Source organism: Lygodium microphyllum, chromosome 11 (genome assembly GCF_053477565.2).
Source record: "Lygodium microphyllum isolate KBCC chromosome 11, Lygodium_microphyllum_v1.1.10, whole genome shotgun sequence".
Lineage (NCBI taxonomy): Eukaryota > Viridiplantae > Streptophyta > Polypodiopsida > Schizaeales > Lygodiaceae > Lygodium > Lygodium microphyllum.
Window position 1 is genome coordinate 155,962,447 of NC_141145.1, and position 12,708 is coordinate 155,975,154.

A 12,708-nucleotide genomic window follows, 5' to 3' on the forward strand; every position below is an offset into this window, starting at 1 on the left:
AATGATAAGGCTACCATCACAGGCCTTCTTCTTCGTCTAAAGAAGTAGATCCATATCACTACAAGAATATGACTATGAATGTATGAAAGTATCAAACTTGTGATACCATTCCTTAGGTATATACTTATGTCCATAAAGACTCCTCCCTTTTCCTTTCCCTTTTCCACAAAGCCCTTTAGGTACTAGGATATAGATGTGCTCATACATGTCCCCATGTAGGAAAGCTATTTTCACATTCTTCTAATATAAGTCCATATCTATCTATGCAACCAAGTCCAAATCCAAGCAACGGGCAGTAATTTTGTCCACATGGAACAATATCTCATCAAAATTAGCTCCCTTTTCCCATTCAAAACCCTTAGAACCAAATGGACCTTATATACTAGCTTAGGGTAACTAAGAATGATCTTCAACTTATACACCCATTTGTATGGCATTGCATGTTTTCCACTAGCAATGGAACTAAATCCCATATATGATTCTTATATAATGAATCGAACTCAAACTACATGGCCCTCTCCCAAGAATAACTATCATCTCTATGCATAGCCTCCTCATAAATGTAAGGGGCTCACCAGAATTCGTCACACCATGAAATAATGCATAAAGGGCCTATAACAATCAAGAGGACGTGAGGCTCTAGTAGAGCACCTCAAGACTAGCTCAAGAGCCTATACACCATGTCCTCTCTATCCAACATCATAATCCTACACAACAAATGGATATTAGGCCACTACATCATCAGTATTGTAGGGTGTCTAACTAGGGTTGATTGTATCGTAATATAAAGCTTCTCCTTAAAGATCAACCTATGCATCTCAAACACTGGCTCTTGTTGCTTATGCATCTTTTCCTCATGAAAAAAAACATTATGGTTATGAATATTCTTCCAAGCCTACAGATCCCAAAGGCATAGCTCATCTCACCTGCATCACCATATCCAAGAAAGATGTGCTTCAGGGACTTCAAATCCAGCTTATTGTATTTGTCCTTGGGAATATTGGAAAATGCCTCATATCCAAAGACTCTCAAATGAGCATATGAAGGATTTTTTCCAAACCATACCTCCTCTACAACTCTACCACTATAAGAAATGCATGGGGATCTATTAATCAATTGAACTATAATAGTAACTGCCTCAACCCAATAATATATGTGGTAAGATTGCCTAACTAAGCATACTACAAACTATTCTTGAATAGTCCTATTCATGCACTCTATAACACCATTCTATGATGAGATGTAAGGGATGGTCAATTGACGCTTAATACTCTTCTCATCACAAAACTACTCAGTAGTACACTATACATATTCGATCCCATTGTCAAATTATTGGCAATTCAACCTATACCCAAATTGGTTCTCAACCATAGCAAGAAAGAATTAAAAAGTAGGTTAAACTTTTAACTTCTTCTTTATGGGATAGTCTAGACCTTATGTGAATAATCATCAATATATGTAACAAAATACTTAGCACCACCCAAGGACTAACATGGTATGGAACCAAAAATGTCCAAATGAACAAGAGCCAAAGACTCACATGTGTGCATAGTGCTAGACTTTTTATGCATGTTACAAGTTTTCATGCCATATAAACAATGATCACATGAGGCAAAAGATGAAAAGTCCAGGGGTGGGAGATACTACAAATGAGTCAAAACTTTCACAAGAGGACGATACCAAAGAGATACATGGGGAAGATCAACCATAGCCAAAACATGATTAGTTGTGCTAGATATAAGTAAGAAAAAAGGACTGGCAATCTTGGCACCTCTAGCCAAAATGAGGTTGCCACATGTGATTTTCCATGCAAAATCAAAAAAAAAAAAAAACACATGGTGTCCAGCATCATCCAACTGTGTTGCAAAGATAAGGCTTTTAAACAAAGTCAACGCATAGTGCACATCATGCAAAATAAATGAAGTACTGGTAGCAAACTAAAAATGAGCATCATTAATTTCAACAATCTCATAAAACTGATTATGCAACGATAGGTATATAACCAAGCACAATGTAGGGTCACATGAAAGGAAGTCCCTTGATTCAAGCAACCAGCATTAGGAAAAACAGGACTGAGTATCGATCAACTGGGTATCAGTTGAAGAAGCACACAGATTGTATTCATCAGAACTACACTCCAATGCATTTACCTCCTCAATGTTGACAGTAGACTTTGTGATGGTACGATCACCCGAAGGTGTTGGCCTTTGTCTCACCTGTGATCGCATATTTTATGGCACTGTGCTCAAATCCGACCCTACTACCCACGATAATGACATATAAGAGATGACTTAGGGCGAGGTGATTTATTGTATTCCTACCCACGAGATCTAGACTTTGACATGCCTTGATGTGCATCTCTACCACAACAATCATTACCATATCTACCATTATAGGCTCTAATAGTGAGTGCATATGAGAGGGACTAGCTGCACCGATATTCTTTCTATTTACTTCCTCATCAATAAGAAAGGCATCCTCTATATCTTTGAGCTTAAAACCATCTACAAGAGGATTAGTACTTATGCAAAAAATATCCCAAGACTTGAGGAGAGTAACAAGCAAGAATATAGCCCAAACATTCTCCTTAAAGGCAATCCCCCGAGTAAGCTAGTTAAAAATGGAATGAAACCCATTTAAATGAGAAGATATAGCAATGTGTTCTTTCATATGAAGATCCATGAGCTTTTTAAGCTAATAAAATTGTGAAGCAAGGCTTTGCTTAAAAGAGTACATATTTTCTCTTGTAACTCCCAAGCACCATCCTCAGTCTCAATGGCATTAAAGTAAACCTACTTTGATAAAGATAAAATAATAGTGGCCTTGCATAACTCATCAAGATCAGCCAAGCCTCTACATCATACTCTTTGAGCTTTATCCCTTTAGTCTTCAATGGTTTAATTTGCTTCTTTTCAACCAAAGTTTTGCTATATCTAGGTCTTCCAATAGTTAAACTTGTTGTTGTCCAACTTGTCTATGTTGAAAATGGCATTATCCCCGAGAGCACTTAAAGCAAATGCCATTATGACTACAAATCAAAGAGTTAATGGGTAGTTGCAATAATAGTAAAGAAATTCCAAAATCAACCCAAAATTGAATGCAAGAGATGAGGTGAGATACAATGTATGGCTGTCCATTAAATAAATGCACTTAAGTGCAAATGACTCAAACTGAGTTTCAAAATTCATGTCCATAAAACTACAATAAAAGAGTCTGCTTGTATATTATTTTTTTATTTTTTCCTAATCACCCTCATTGACACCTTAGTGGTTCAAGAGACCACCAACATGGCAGGTGCCAGCACCATGGACACAAAAGGCTCAACATGAGCATTGCATTCGTTTAGTGGGAGGTGGTTAGCTTAAAGGTACCACTTCAGGCCTTTAAGTGGGAGGTTGTTGGGTGTAAAGTCCCTTCGTCTCCATGTATATAGTCATGTGGGTGTGAACACACCCTTATTGTGCCCTAACATATAAGTACATTCTTTCATTCTTTGTGTACCATCACAATCTGGTACACCTATCTTCAACTATAGGTGAAAGACCAAAAATACAAAGTCCCCCACTATCAAGGCATCCAATAACTCAATATACATCAAGTGTACATCCTAGAGCATATACATCCAATTGGTAACCAACCGTGTAAGTGGAAAATCACTAAAGCAACCACTAAAGTAAATAGCCACTACAAAGTGTATGTAACTAAACTCGAGACCAAAGCTCAAAGCTCAATGAGAGTGTAACCATGCATGTACATTAGTGGCAAGCATTCATATAACCAATAAAAATCTGCAAAAAGAGCTTATAGGCATTCAATGTGTATACTTGTTGCCCATAGGGTATGATAGCAATAAACATTCCAAATGTTGAGCTAAGCAAGCTTTAATCGATCCAAGAAACTTTCTCAAGCATTAATGCATCATTTGGACATCAAAATATCTTCACATAACATCACTAGAGCATTAAGCAATCAGCAGTATATTACCTGAAACAGTGAACAATAGGTCCACAACTATGAGGAAACGGCTAAGCTATATGACTTCAAAGATGCCAAACAGGTAGCCAATGGCATGAGCAATGACTAAAGCAATAGGTATGAGTTATAAGCTGGGGGCTGGGTCAACCCAAAATCAAGTACAAACACCACGGATGGACCCATCCTGAGGTTGTTGATGGCAATGTTGGCCTCAATAAGCCACTTGGCAAGGATGGAGAAGTCCTAGGAGGGCCCTAGAACAATCAAAGATAGAGGGGAAGTTTTTTTTAACCTCGAATGGATGAAGGTGGGGCTACCATGAAAGCTATCAATGAAGCTCTCTTCCTAGGCTGAAGTGAATGTGGATGAAGCTCCTCAAATACTTGCCCTAATACTAGTTGAAAGTTGGAAAGGGTGAGCAAGAATGAGAGAGTGGAAGCAAGAAGCAAGAGCTATGGAGGTTGGAGCAAGAAGAGGGAGCAAGACCGAATGTGGGAACTCCAACAATCACAATGTTTGACCTACCTTCCCTTATTCTTTTATCATAGTAAGGATAAAAAATAAAGTAACAATGATGGGTGGCCACCACTTGTAGTGTACATGTGTGTGGTAGTAAGTACAAGATAAATATAAGCAACCTTTAACCCCCAACATGCTCTACCTTTGAAATGAATGACATTGGTTAGCTATCTTAATTCTTGGGAATGAAGGTCATGGGGATTGAATCTTTGTATCCTAGTAGAAATATGCCCTTCAATTATTAGTGGACCAATATTGCACCAATTAGACATGGTCCATAGCCACACCATTAGATCCCAATATGAAGTCCTCTAAGGATCCCCATGCATAGCCTTTCAATGAGCACACCTATAGGTACTGGACAATTGGACAGCTCTTCTGGTTAATCCACACTAGGCCAAAACATGCATACTCAGTATCATTACTCAATGAGTACTTCAATGCGCCAAAATTCTCACATTGGTTTGCATGCTCGCACGTGTTGGGATATGTTAATTGTGCCTATTCTTATGGCTTACACTTTGGTTAAGGGTTTGTTTTTACATTATTACACTAATTTAGATAGGGTAGGAACTCCCATCACCCAATGTTTCCCATGGTCACTAGACATTCTCTCTATGCATAGCTTCCATTTTTTGGTCGAAGGAGATGGTCGTTGCCTCCACTATCGAGGCTCAAATATGACGCTCACTATGATGGCACCATCAATGCTATCTATCTAAGGAGCTTACTAGTAGAGATTTATTAAACCTACTTAGAAATTTCAAAATTTTGTTTTGAAAATTAGGTTAAGATCTTTAAGCACGAGAAACCATAGGGTTTTCAACTGTGAATAATTATTTCAAGATGAGATATAAAATTCTATGCTTAAATATAAAACTAAAGATATCAATTGACATTCCCTAAGTCCCAACAAGTTAGAATAATATTAACAAAATAACTTATATTAATCAATTAGAATAATTCATATGATTAATTATCAATACCTCATCACAATGAGTCACATTCAAAATTCACTAAATAGAAGTCACGTCAACTTATAAGGATGGACAACTCGAGTGAACTACTAAGCAAGCAATTGACTCAAAAGCAACTTGCAAGGAGGGTCAAAGAGTGAACTACTAAGCAAGCAATTGACTCAAAGGAACATGCAAGAAGGGTCAACTAGAGTGAACTACTAAGCAAGCAATTGACTCAAAGGAACATGCAAGGAGGGTCAACTAGAGTGAACTACCAACAAGCAATTGACTCAAAAAATGTAGTTAAGTCAACTTTCTAAATCATGAAAAAAAAAATTAGCATGATCTTTCAGGCTAGTTTATATATATATATATATATATATATATATATATAGCAGCTTGGTAAATTCTTTATAAATAAGGCTTCCCTTTCTAATATTTTAGTCTTGTTTCCTCTACTTTATGACTAAACTCAACCAAAATATACAATGGTACATGCAAGAAATAGAGCTAAGACTCCAACAAGTGATTTAGATTAGGACACTTTGAGGAGTGTCACAACAATAAGGATACATGTTGTGATGAATGAGGGCCATCAAAAGCACCACTATCAAAAGAAGGAGAGAAGATAGAGACCATGTGAATCCACTCCAAATGAAGATACAACTTCTCTTGTTTCTTTCAAACCCTTCACATCCAAAATCATCACTTGAGGTGTATACTTCACCTTTCTTAGTCAATTCATTGATCAATTATTTAGGGACCCCTAGGATGAGTCTTATGTTAGCGGATTTGTTAAGGAATTTATGCCTATATCTTCACATTTTTTTACTTTTGAAAACTTTTTAATTCTTGAATGTGTATTTTTTAATATTCATAACAAGCCATGACCAAGGGGTTATGTTGCCCAATTTTTAACTAAAATTTAAAGCTATTACTTGTTAGGAAATAAATATTTTTATGTGTATATTCCTTAAAATTTGAAATGAGCTATGAGCAAGGGGTTACATTCTTAAAAATAAGGTCTGACTTGTTACAAATTAAATTTGGTTTATTTGGATTTCTTAGCATTCTACTTAAATAGAAGCTTAGCTATATTGCCAATTGTTAGCAAATAATCATTCATGGCCTCAATCCCATCTTCCAAATCTTTCTCAGTGTTCCTTCTTAACATGAGAATGAAGAAGGTTGCAAGAAGTTTAATAGCATTCTCTCTCTTGATTGAGCTCAAAATTAGACCTATTGGGCTAATTATTTGATTCATCTTAATGGGATGAGAGAAAGATGGTACTTGAACATGAGGGTGCAACTTGACAGCATGTGTCTAATACAATTAAGCAAGATAACTTGTCTAGCATCAAGTGAGAATGTGTTTCTATCATAAGGAGAAAATATTGCTAAAATAATTAAATGAGAAAAAATTTTAGTACCACTTTTTCATCCAATAGGATCTCATTTTGAAAAGATAGAAAGCCTTCATCAACTCTTCCATTAAACATTTGAAAAAAGATATATGCCATACAACTATCCAAGCTAATACGGTTGGAGTATTACATCAAAGTAAGAATAGAAACTTCCCACAAAGCATGGGCATAGTAAAGAAAAGGTAGGATGAAGGGTTGTGAAAATTCAACATTGGTTCTACTTTCCTTTGGTCTCTTGTTTACCTTGCACACAATAAACACAATTTCATTTTTCCCTTATTGACCTTGCATATATTTTTTCCTTGTTCTTCCAATAGTTCATCATTTAGTCAAAAAATGAGGTCTTCCCTTATGTGTCATTTCAACATAGATGCATCTTTAGTCCAAAACATAGTTTAGCACTAGTCTACCAATAAGCACATTTTAAATGAAGGTGTTGAATTATAAATTTGTATACTCAAGAATCATGCAAATTTCTAGGTTTTACATAACTCAATTGAGAATTTTACTAACATAGACTTTTATCCACACAAGCATTTGCCAAAGGCTCTCAAAAGTATAGTATTAGTTCAAAAACTTGAATAGATTTTTTAATCAAAATCTATGTATTTGCTAATTTTTTAACTTACATTTTACTTTTTTTTAAGTTCTTAAATCTAAATATTTAAATTTTGAATGTTTCTTTAAAAATGTTGCAATTCATGTTACATTAAATCTTGATTTTTCATCAATATTGCGTAATAAGAGTGCTTTAATGTCAACTTTTGAGACTCTTAAAAGTACTACTAGAAGCACAAATTTAAGTTCAAGATGAATTTTAAAAACATTGTTTCATCTACTTTGATTAATAAAATTACAAGGTTGTGATGGTCTACAATTAGGACCACTACAAGAGAGATTATCCAATGGTTCAACAACCTTAGCTAAAAACAAGCAAAGAATGGAGTGCTATTTTATGGACAAACTTGGAAAAGGTCATGTAGTCCAAGATTTGTGTGTGCATCGTCTATGTATATGAAGGTAATCGTAAAATTATCATTTGAAAAAGAATTTCCAAATATTTTTCTATTGTAAAATTCCTATCAAACTAGACTTCAACAACACAGTTTGCAGGCTCTACACAAGAGAAAGTAGATAACGTCCAAGAGAAAGATACATAAAATAGAGCTCAAGCTCTTGCTCTACAACTTGCCTTCTCATCATGCCTTTGCATGTTTAAATAGATGAGTTGGTTACTATCTCTAACTACCTACATAGTGGTTAGGAAAATAAGTTACATGAATGATTCACTAAACCAACCCTTGTTCCCATTACCAATTTTTGGACCTTCATGTGACATATAAAAGTTGGAACCCACCACACGTCCCCTTGGAAGTATTTTGAGCTGATTTATTTTGGAAGTACTTTGTGGTGTCCGGAGAAGTAATTGATCCCCTCATTGCTAATCCTTAATCTATGACACTAAAACCTTGCATAATAATTGGGGCAAAATGGTTGAGAGTTGTGTCCTTGAATCATCTATCGTAGGGAATATGAAAAAAAATTCCAGTGGGCGAGGTCCACAACCCTTCGAATAGTCGCATATCACGGATTTTCTTCATCTATGTTGCTCAAAACAATGAGGAATAGAGCAAAAAGAGTTTTGTTGAGAATCCCTCTCCTCCACCATGTTGATTGTGTGTAGTTGTAGTTGTTAGAAAGAGTTTTCTTGAGAATCCCTCTCCTCCACCATGTTGGTTGTGTATGGTTGTAGTTGTTGGGGTTGCGGAGATGAATTACGGTGTGGAGATGTATTTGTGGCATAGGACACATCGTGAGGAATTTTCTGCTTGGAAAGCTTGACATTGGTCATGTGAATATACCCTATCGTGATGGAAATTAGAGATATGATGTAGAGTAAGGATATCTCAATGTATCCAATTTTCGTGCCTCATCAACAATTGATTATGGTAAATCTGGTGCAACTCAAATGTCTCAACAATCAGGAATGTACATTCAGCATTGCTACCTCACCATTGAGTCCTTGTTGTGATAGATGCCTCATTCTTGTTATGCTTACCAAGGATGCAATATGGGAGGTTCTCAATGTGCCTTACAAGGGTGATACATGTCAAGCATTTGGAGCATGGCCTTGTCAATGAGTAGTGGTAATGTCATGTAATCTACATAGAATTTGCACTCTCTGTTATCTTTCTTAACCAACTACAATCCTAATGCCCAAGAATTCTTAGAATGCTAAATAATTCATTTTCATAACATGTCATCAATGGCTTTACTTGTTTTATTTTTCTTCAAAGAGCATCATCGTTGTGCAACCTTAATAGATCTATGATCTACAATTTGGATCTCATGTTTTACTTTGGCTAACATAATAGCAAACATCTTAAGGAACCAGATTGTCAAATTATTTGAGTAAATCATGTAGAATCTATTGTCATCAATTTCCTTGCAATACCATCTTTACTTGCTTTGTAGTTGTCAAATTTTGAAAATTCTCCCTAGTATCAAATTGTAAAAAATAGATTTTCAATCCTATAGGCATGTTCAACATCATATCTTTTACCATACACATTACAATTGAAGCATTTCAAATACCCTTGAGCATCTTTAGTAGGTGAATGTCTTGTTACATCAATCTTTTTAGAATCTTGGTGAAATTGTCGCGTCGTTTTCATTGAAAATATTGCCCTCAACTCTCTAGGGAATCAAAGTAGCATGTGCAAAAGTCTCAAAACCCCGATCCTTAACCCTTCTGCAAAGGTCATGCCTTAGTTTAAGCCAAAGACAAAATAACTTCATGTCCTCCATCATATGCGCATCAATCCTCTTCAAGATTACATACAGCAAATTGAGAAACTTATACATGTTCTTTTTATCCATAATCATTAAGCTGATGCATGGCACTTTTTGCAACATCATCATGAGCAAAATCATGTACTATAGCTATCTTGAAATAACTCCGATTATGTTTTACATCATTAAGTTGCTAGACATACCATGTGGTTGCAATTCTTTCCAAAATAGTTCATACCTCATTCAAGTTTTTTCCTTCTTGCCAATTATGATAATTTGTAACATTTTCAAAGTGATCTAACTAAGACAGTATATCTTCAATTTGAAGACTAGAAAAAGACTTTGTACAAACCTTCATATCTTATGTTACTAATAAAGAAGTAGAAGAAGAGACAAATTGATTGGTTAATAAAATGACTTGATTACAAGAAGAAATTTGCTGGTTTGTGGTTGATAATTGTTGCAAAGCTACACTAAAGGATTGTAATAAAGAATCTATGATGGAAGGTTGAAGAGAAAAGATTCATAAGAAGACATATTGTCGTCCCCAGAATTAGCCAACATTATGAAATTATGTCCACCTTCTCTACCAATAACAATGTGCAAAATTCCAACCAAATTAGACTTCAACAACACATAGTTTGCATGTTCAACATAAGAGAAAGTAGATAACTTCAAAGAGAAAGATACATCAAGTAGAGCTCAAGCTCTTGTTCTACAACTTGCCTTCTCAAAGGGTCTTTGCATGTTTAAATAGATCAATTGGTACTACCTACCTCTAACTACCTCGGTTATTGGTTAGTTATGATGGCTAGAAAAATAATTTACATGGATTATTCGCTATCCAACCCCTATTCCCATGACCAACTTTTAGACCTTCATGTGACATGTAAAAGCTAGGACCCACCACACTATTATGCATAATTTAAGGTGTTCATAATATTGACTTTGTGCAAGTATGGAAAGAGCAATTGATGTCATTGTTATATGTCATGTATCACTTATCAAAGTAATATACAATAAGCAATGCAAAATTCTCTCTTCTTATATTCTTAAGTGTCCACATCAATGTAGATATACATGTTTTTGTATTTAGATTAACAAATCTAGTGGAAGTAAACGTTATTCAACCAAATTCAATAAAACACAAATATGAAAAGAAAAAAGGTTAGTTACAAATTATTTGTATATTCAAATGTAAATCTTATTGGTACCAAGACTACTTTTACTTAATTGCATCAAAGAAGAATGTTGTGTATATAGAAATAATCTATTCTATAACAATTCAATGCAATTTTACAATGATTAGGATGCACAACTTCAACGTATTATTCTTTGCCAAGAATTCCAGCTAGGACACAAGCATCAAGTAAGTGCACACAACCATACTTTATGATCTGTCACATCAAACATATTGAAGAGCTCTACAAACCATTATGGGTAAGTTGATTCTAACTTTTGCTAGTCTTACTGACAAACTTCAACAAAGAGACTATTGCACCTCCCTAAAGAGCATGCTCTTGGAGGATTGTTCAAAAATGGTATAAAATAGGTGTGTCAAGGTCCATTGTTCATGCAATAACAATTGCAAGTGTGCACATATGTGACTCTTGTTAAGGAGTTGGTAAAAGTGATTGCATAAGTACATACTTGAATCTACATGATTTTTGTTGCTTCTCATCTCATATTGTAGATGGTAAGATATGAATGAATCACTATATTGATACATATAATAGGAGATCACAACTTATTCTAGGTGAGGGCAAGGATTTGTCAAGTTGCCTCTCAAGCACCACCCTATTATGTACATGTAGACATGTCATATTGGAACCTTGTTGATAGTAGCATGTATGTCTTCAATCCCAAAGTGCCTTGCTCATCCTTTCCATGATGTACTCAATATTTTGATACTTGGTTGCTCGGACCACCTTTGTGGTCCTTTGTTGGTCTTTATTTCAATCTATTATTCATTGTAGAGTTAGATAGGAGTGGCAAACAATGTTGAGCACAGCTTCTTCCCCTCAAAGTCCACTCTTCAATGTCGCCAATGTTGGGGTCAAATCTAGACATCAAGAACTAAGACTTTCTCACCATGTTGAACACGACCTTCTCCTCAAAGTCCACTCTTCGATGTCACCAATGTTGGGGTCAAATCTAAATAGCAGTGGTAAACAATGTTGAGCACAACCTTCTTCCCCTCAAAGTCCGCTCTTCAATGTCACCAATGTTGGGGTCAAATCTAGACATCAAGAACTAAGAGTTTCTCACCATGTTGAGCACAACGTTCTTCTCCTCAAAGTCCACTCTTCAATGTCGCCAATGTTGGGTCAAATCTAGATAGGAGTGGCAAACAATGTTGAGCACAACCTCCTTCCCCTCAAAGTCCACTCTTCAATGTCACCAATGTTGGGGTCAAATCTAGATATCAAGAACTGAGAGTTTCTCACCATTGTCTCAAGAAATGAAAAGGGAATACATGTGAATTATGAAGACATGGCGACACATTAACAATGAAAAGAGCACAAGCACACTCGAGCAATGAGAATGTTTCAAATTGCAATCCACGATTTACTGCAAAAACATAAATGAGAAAATGCATTCTCCCCTTTATTGAAGCAAACCCAAAAATTGTTTTCAAAAGAGATTTCCAAGCCCAAAAGGCCTTTAGTCAACATCACATTGCCCTCTTTCTAACTGGGTTATAACATCAATGCAAGATGCAGTGAGCCAATAAGTACTAACTATGTTTGGAAGGCTATGTAGATAACTAAAAGTTTGCAAAGGGTAGAGCAAACAGTGGACGAGGTAACAAGATAAGACTTTGGAAGAACAAAGTCTAGTGGTTTTGGAAGGATGTATAGACAATTGCAAGTTTGCAGAGGGTAGAGGAAAGACCACGCATTGAAACGACATGTCTTGGCTAGTAAGAAACTGAAAACTCTGACGCTTACCTTCAGCAAGCGAATAACTAGTAGAAGTATGAACGATTGCACCTTCAGAGCACTCATACTAGCCAACTGAGTAAGAATTTTACTATT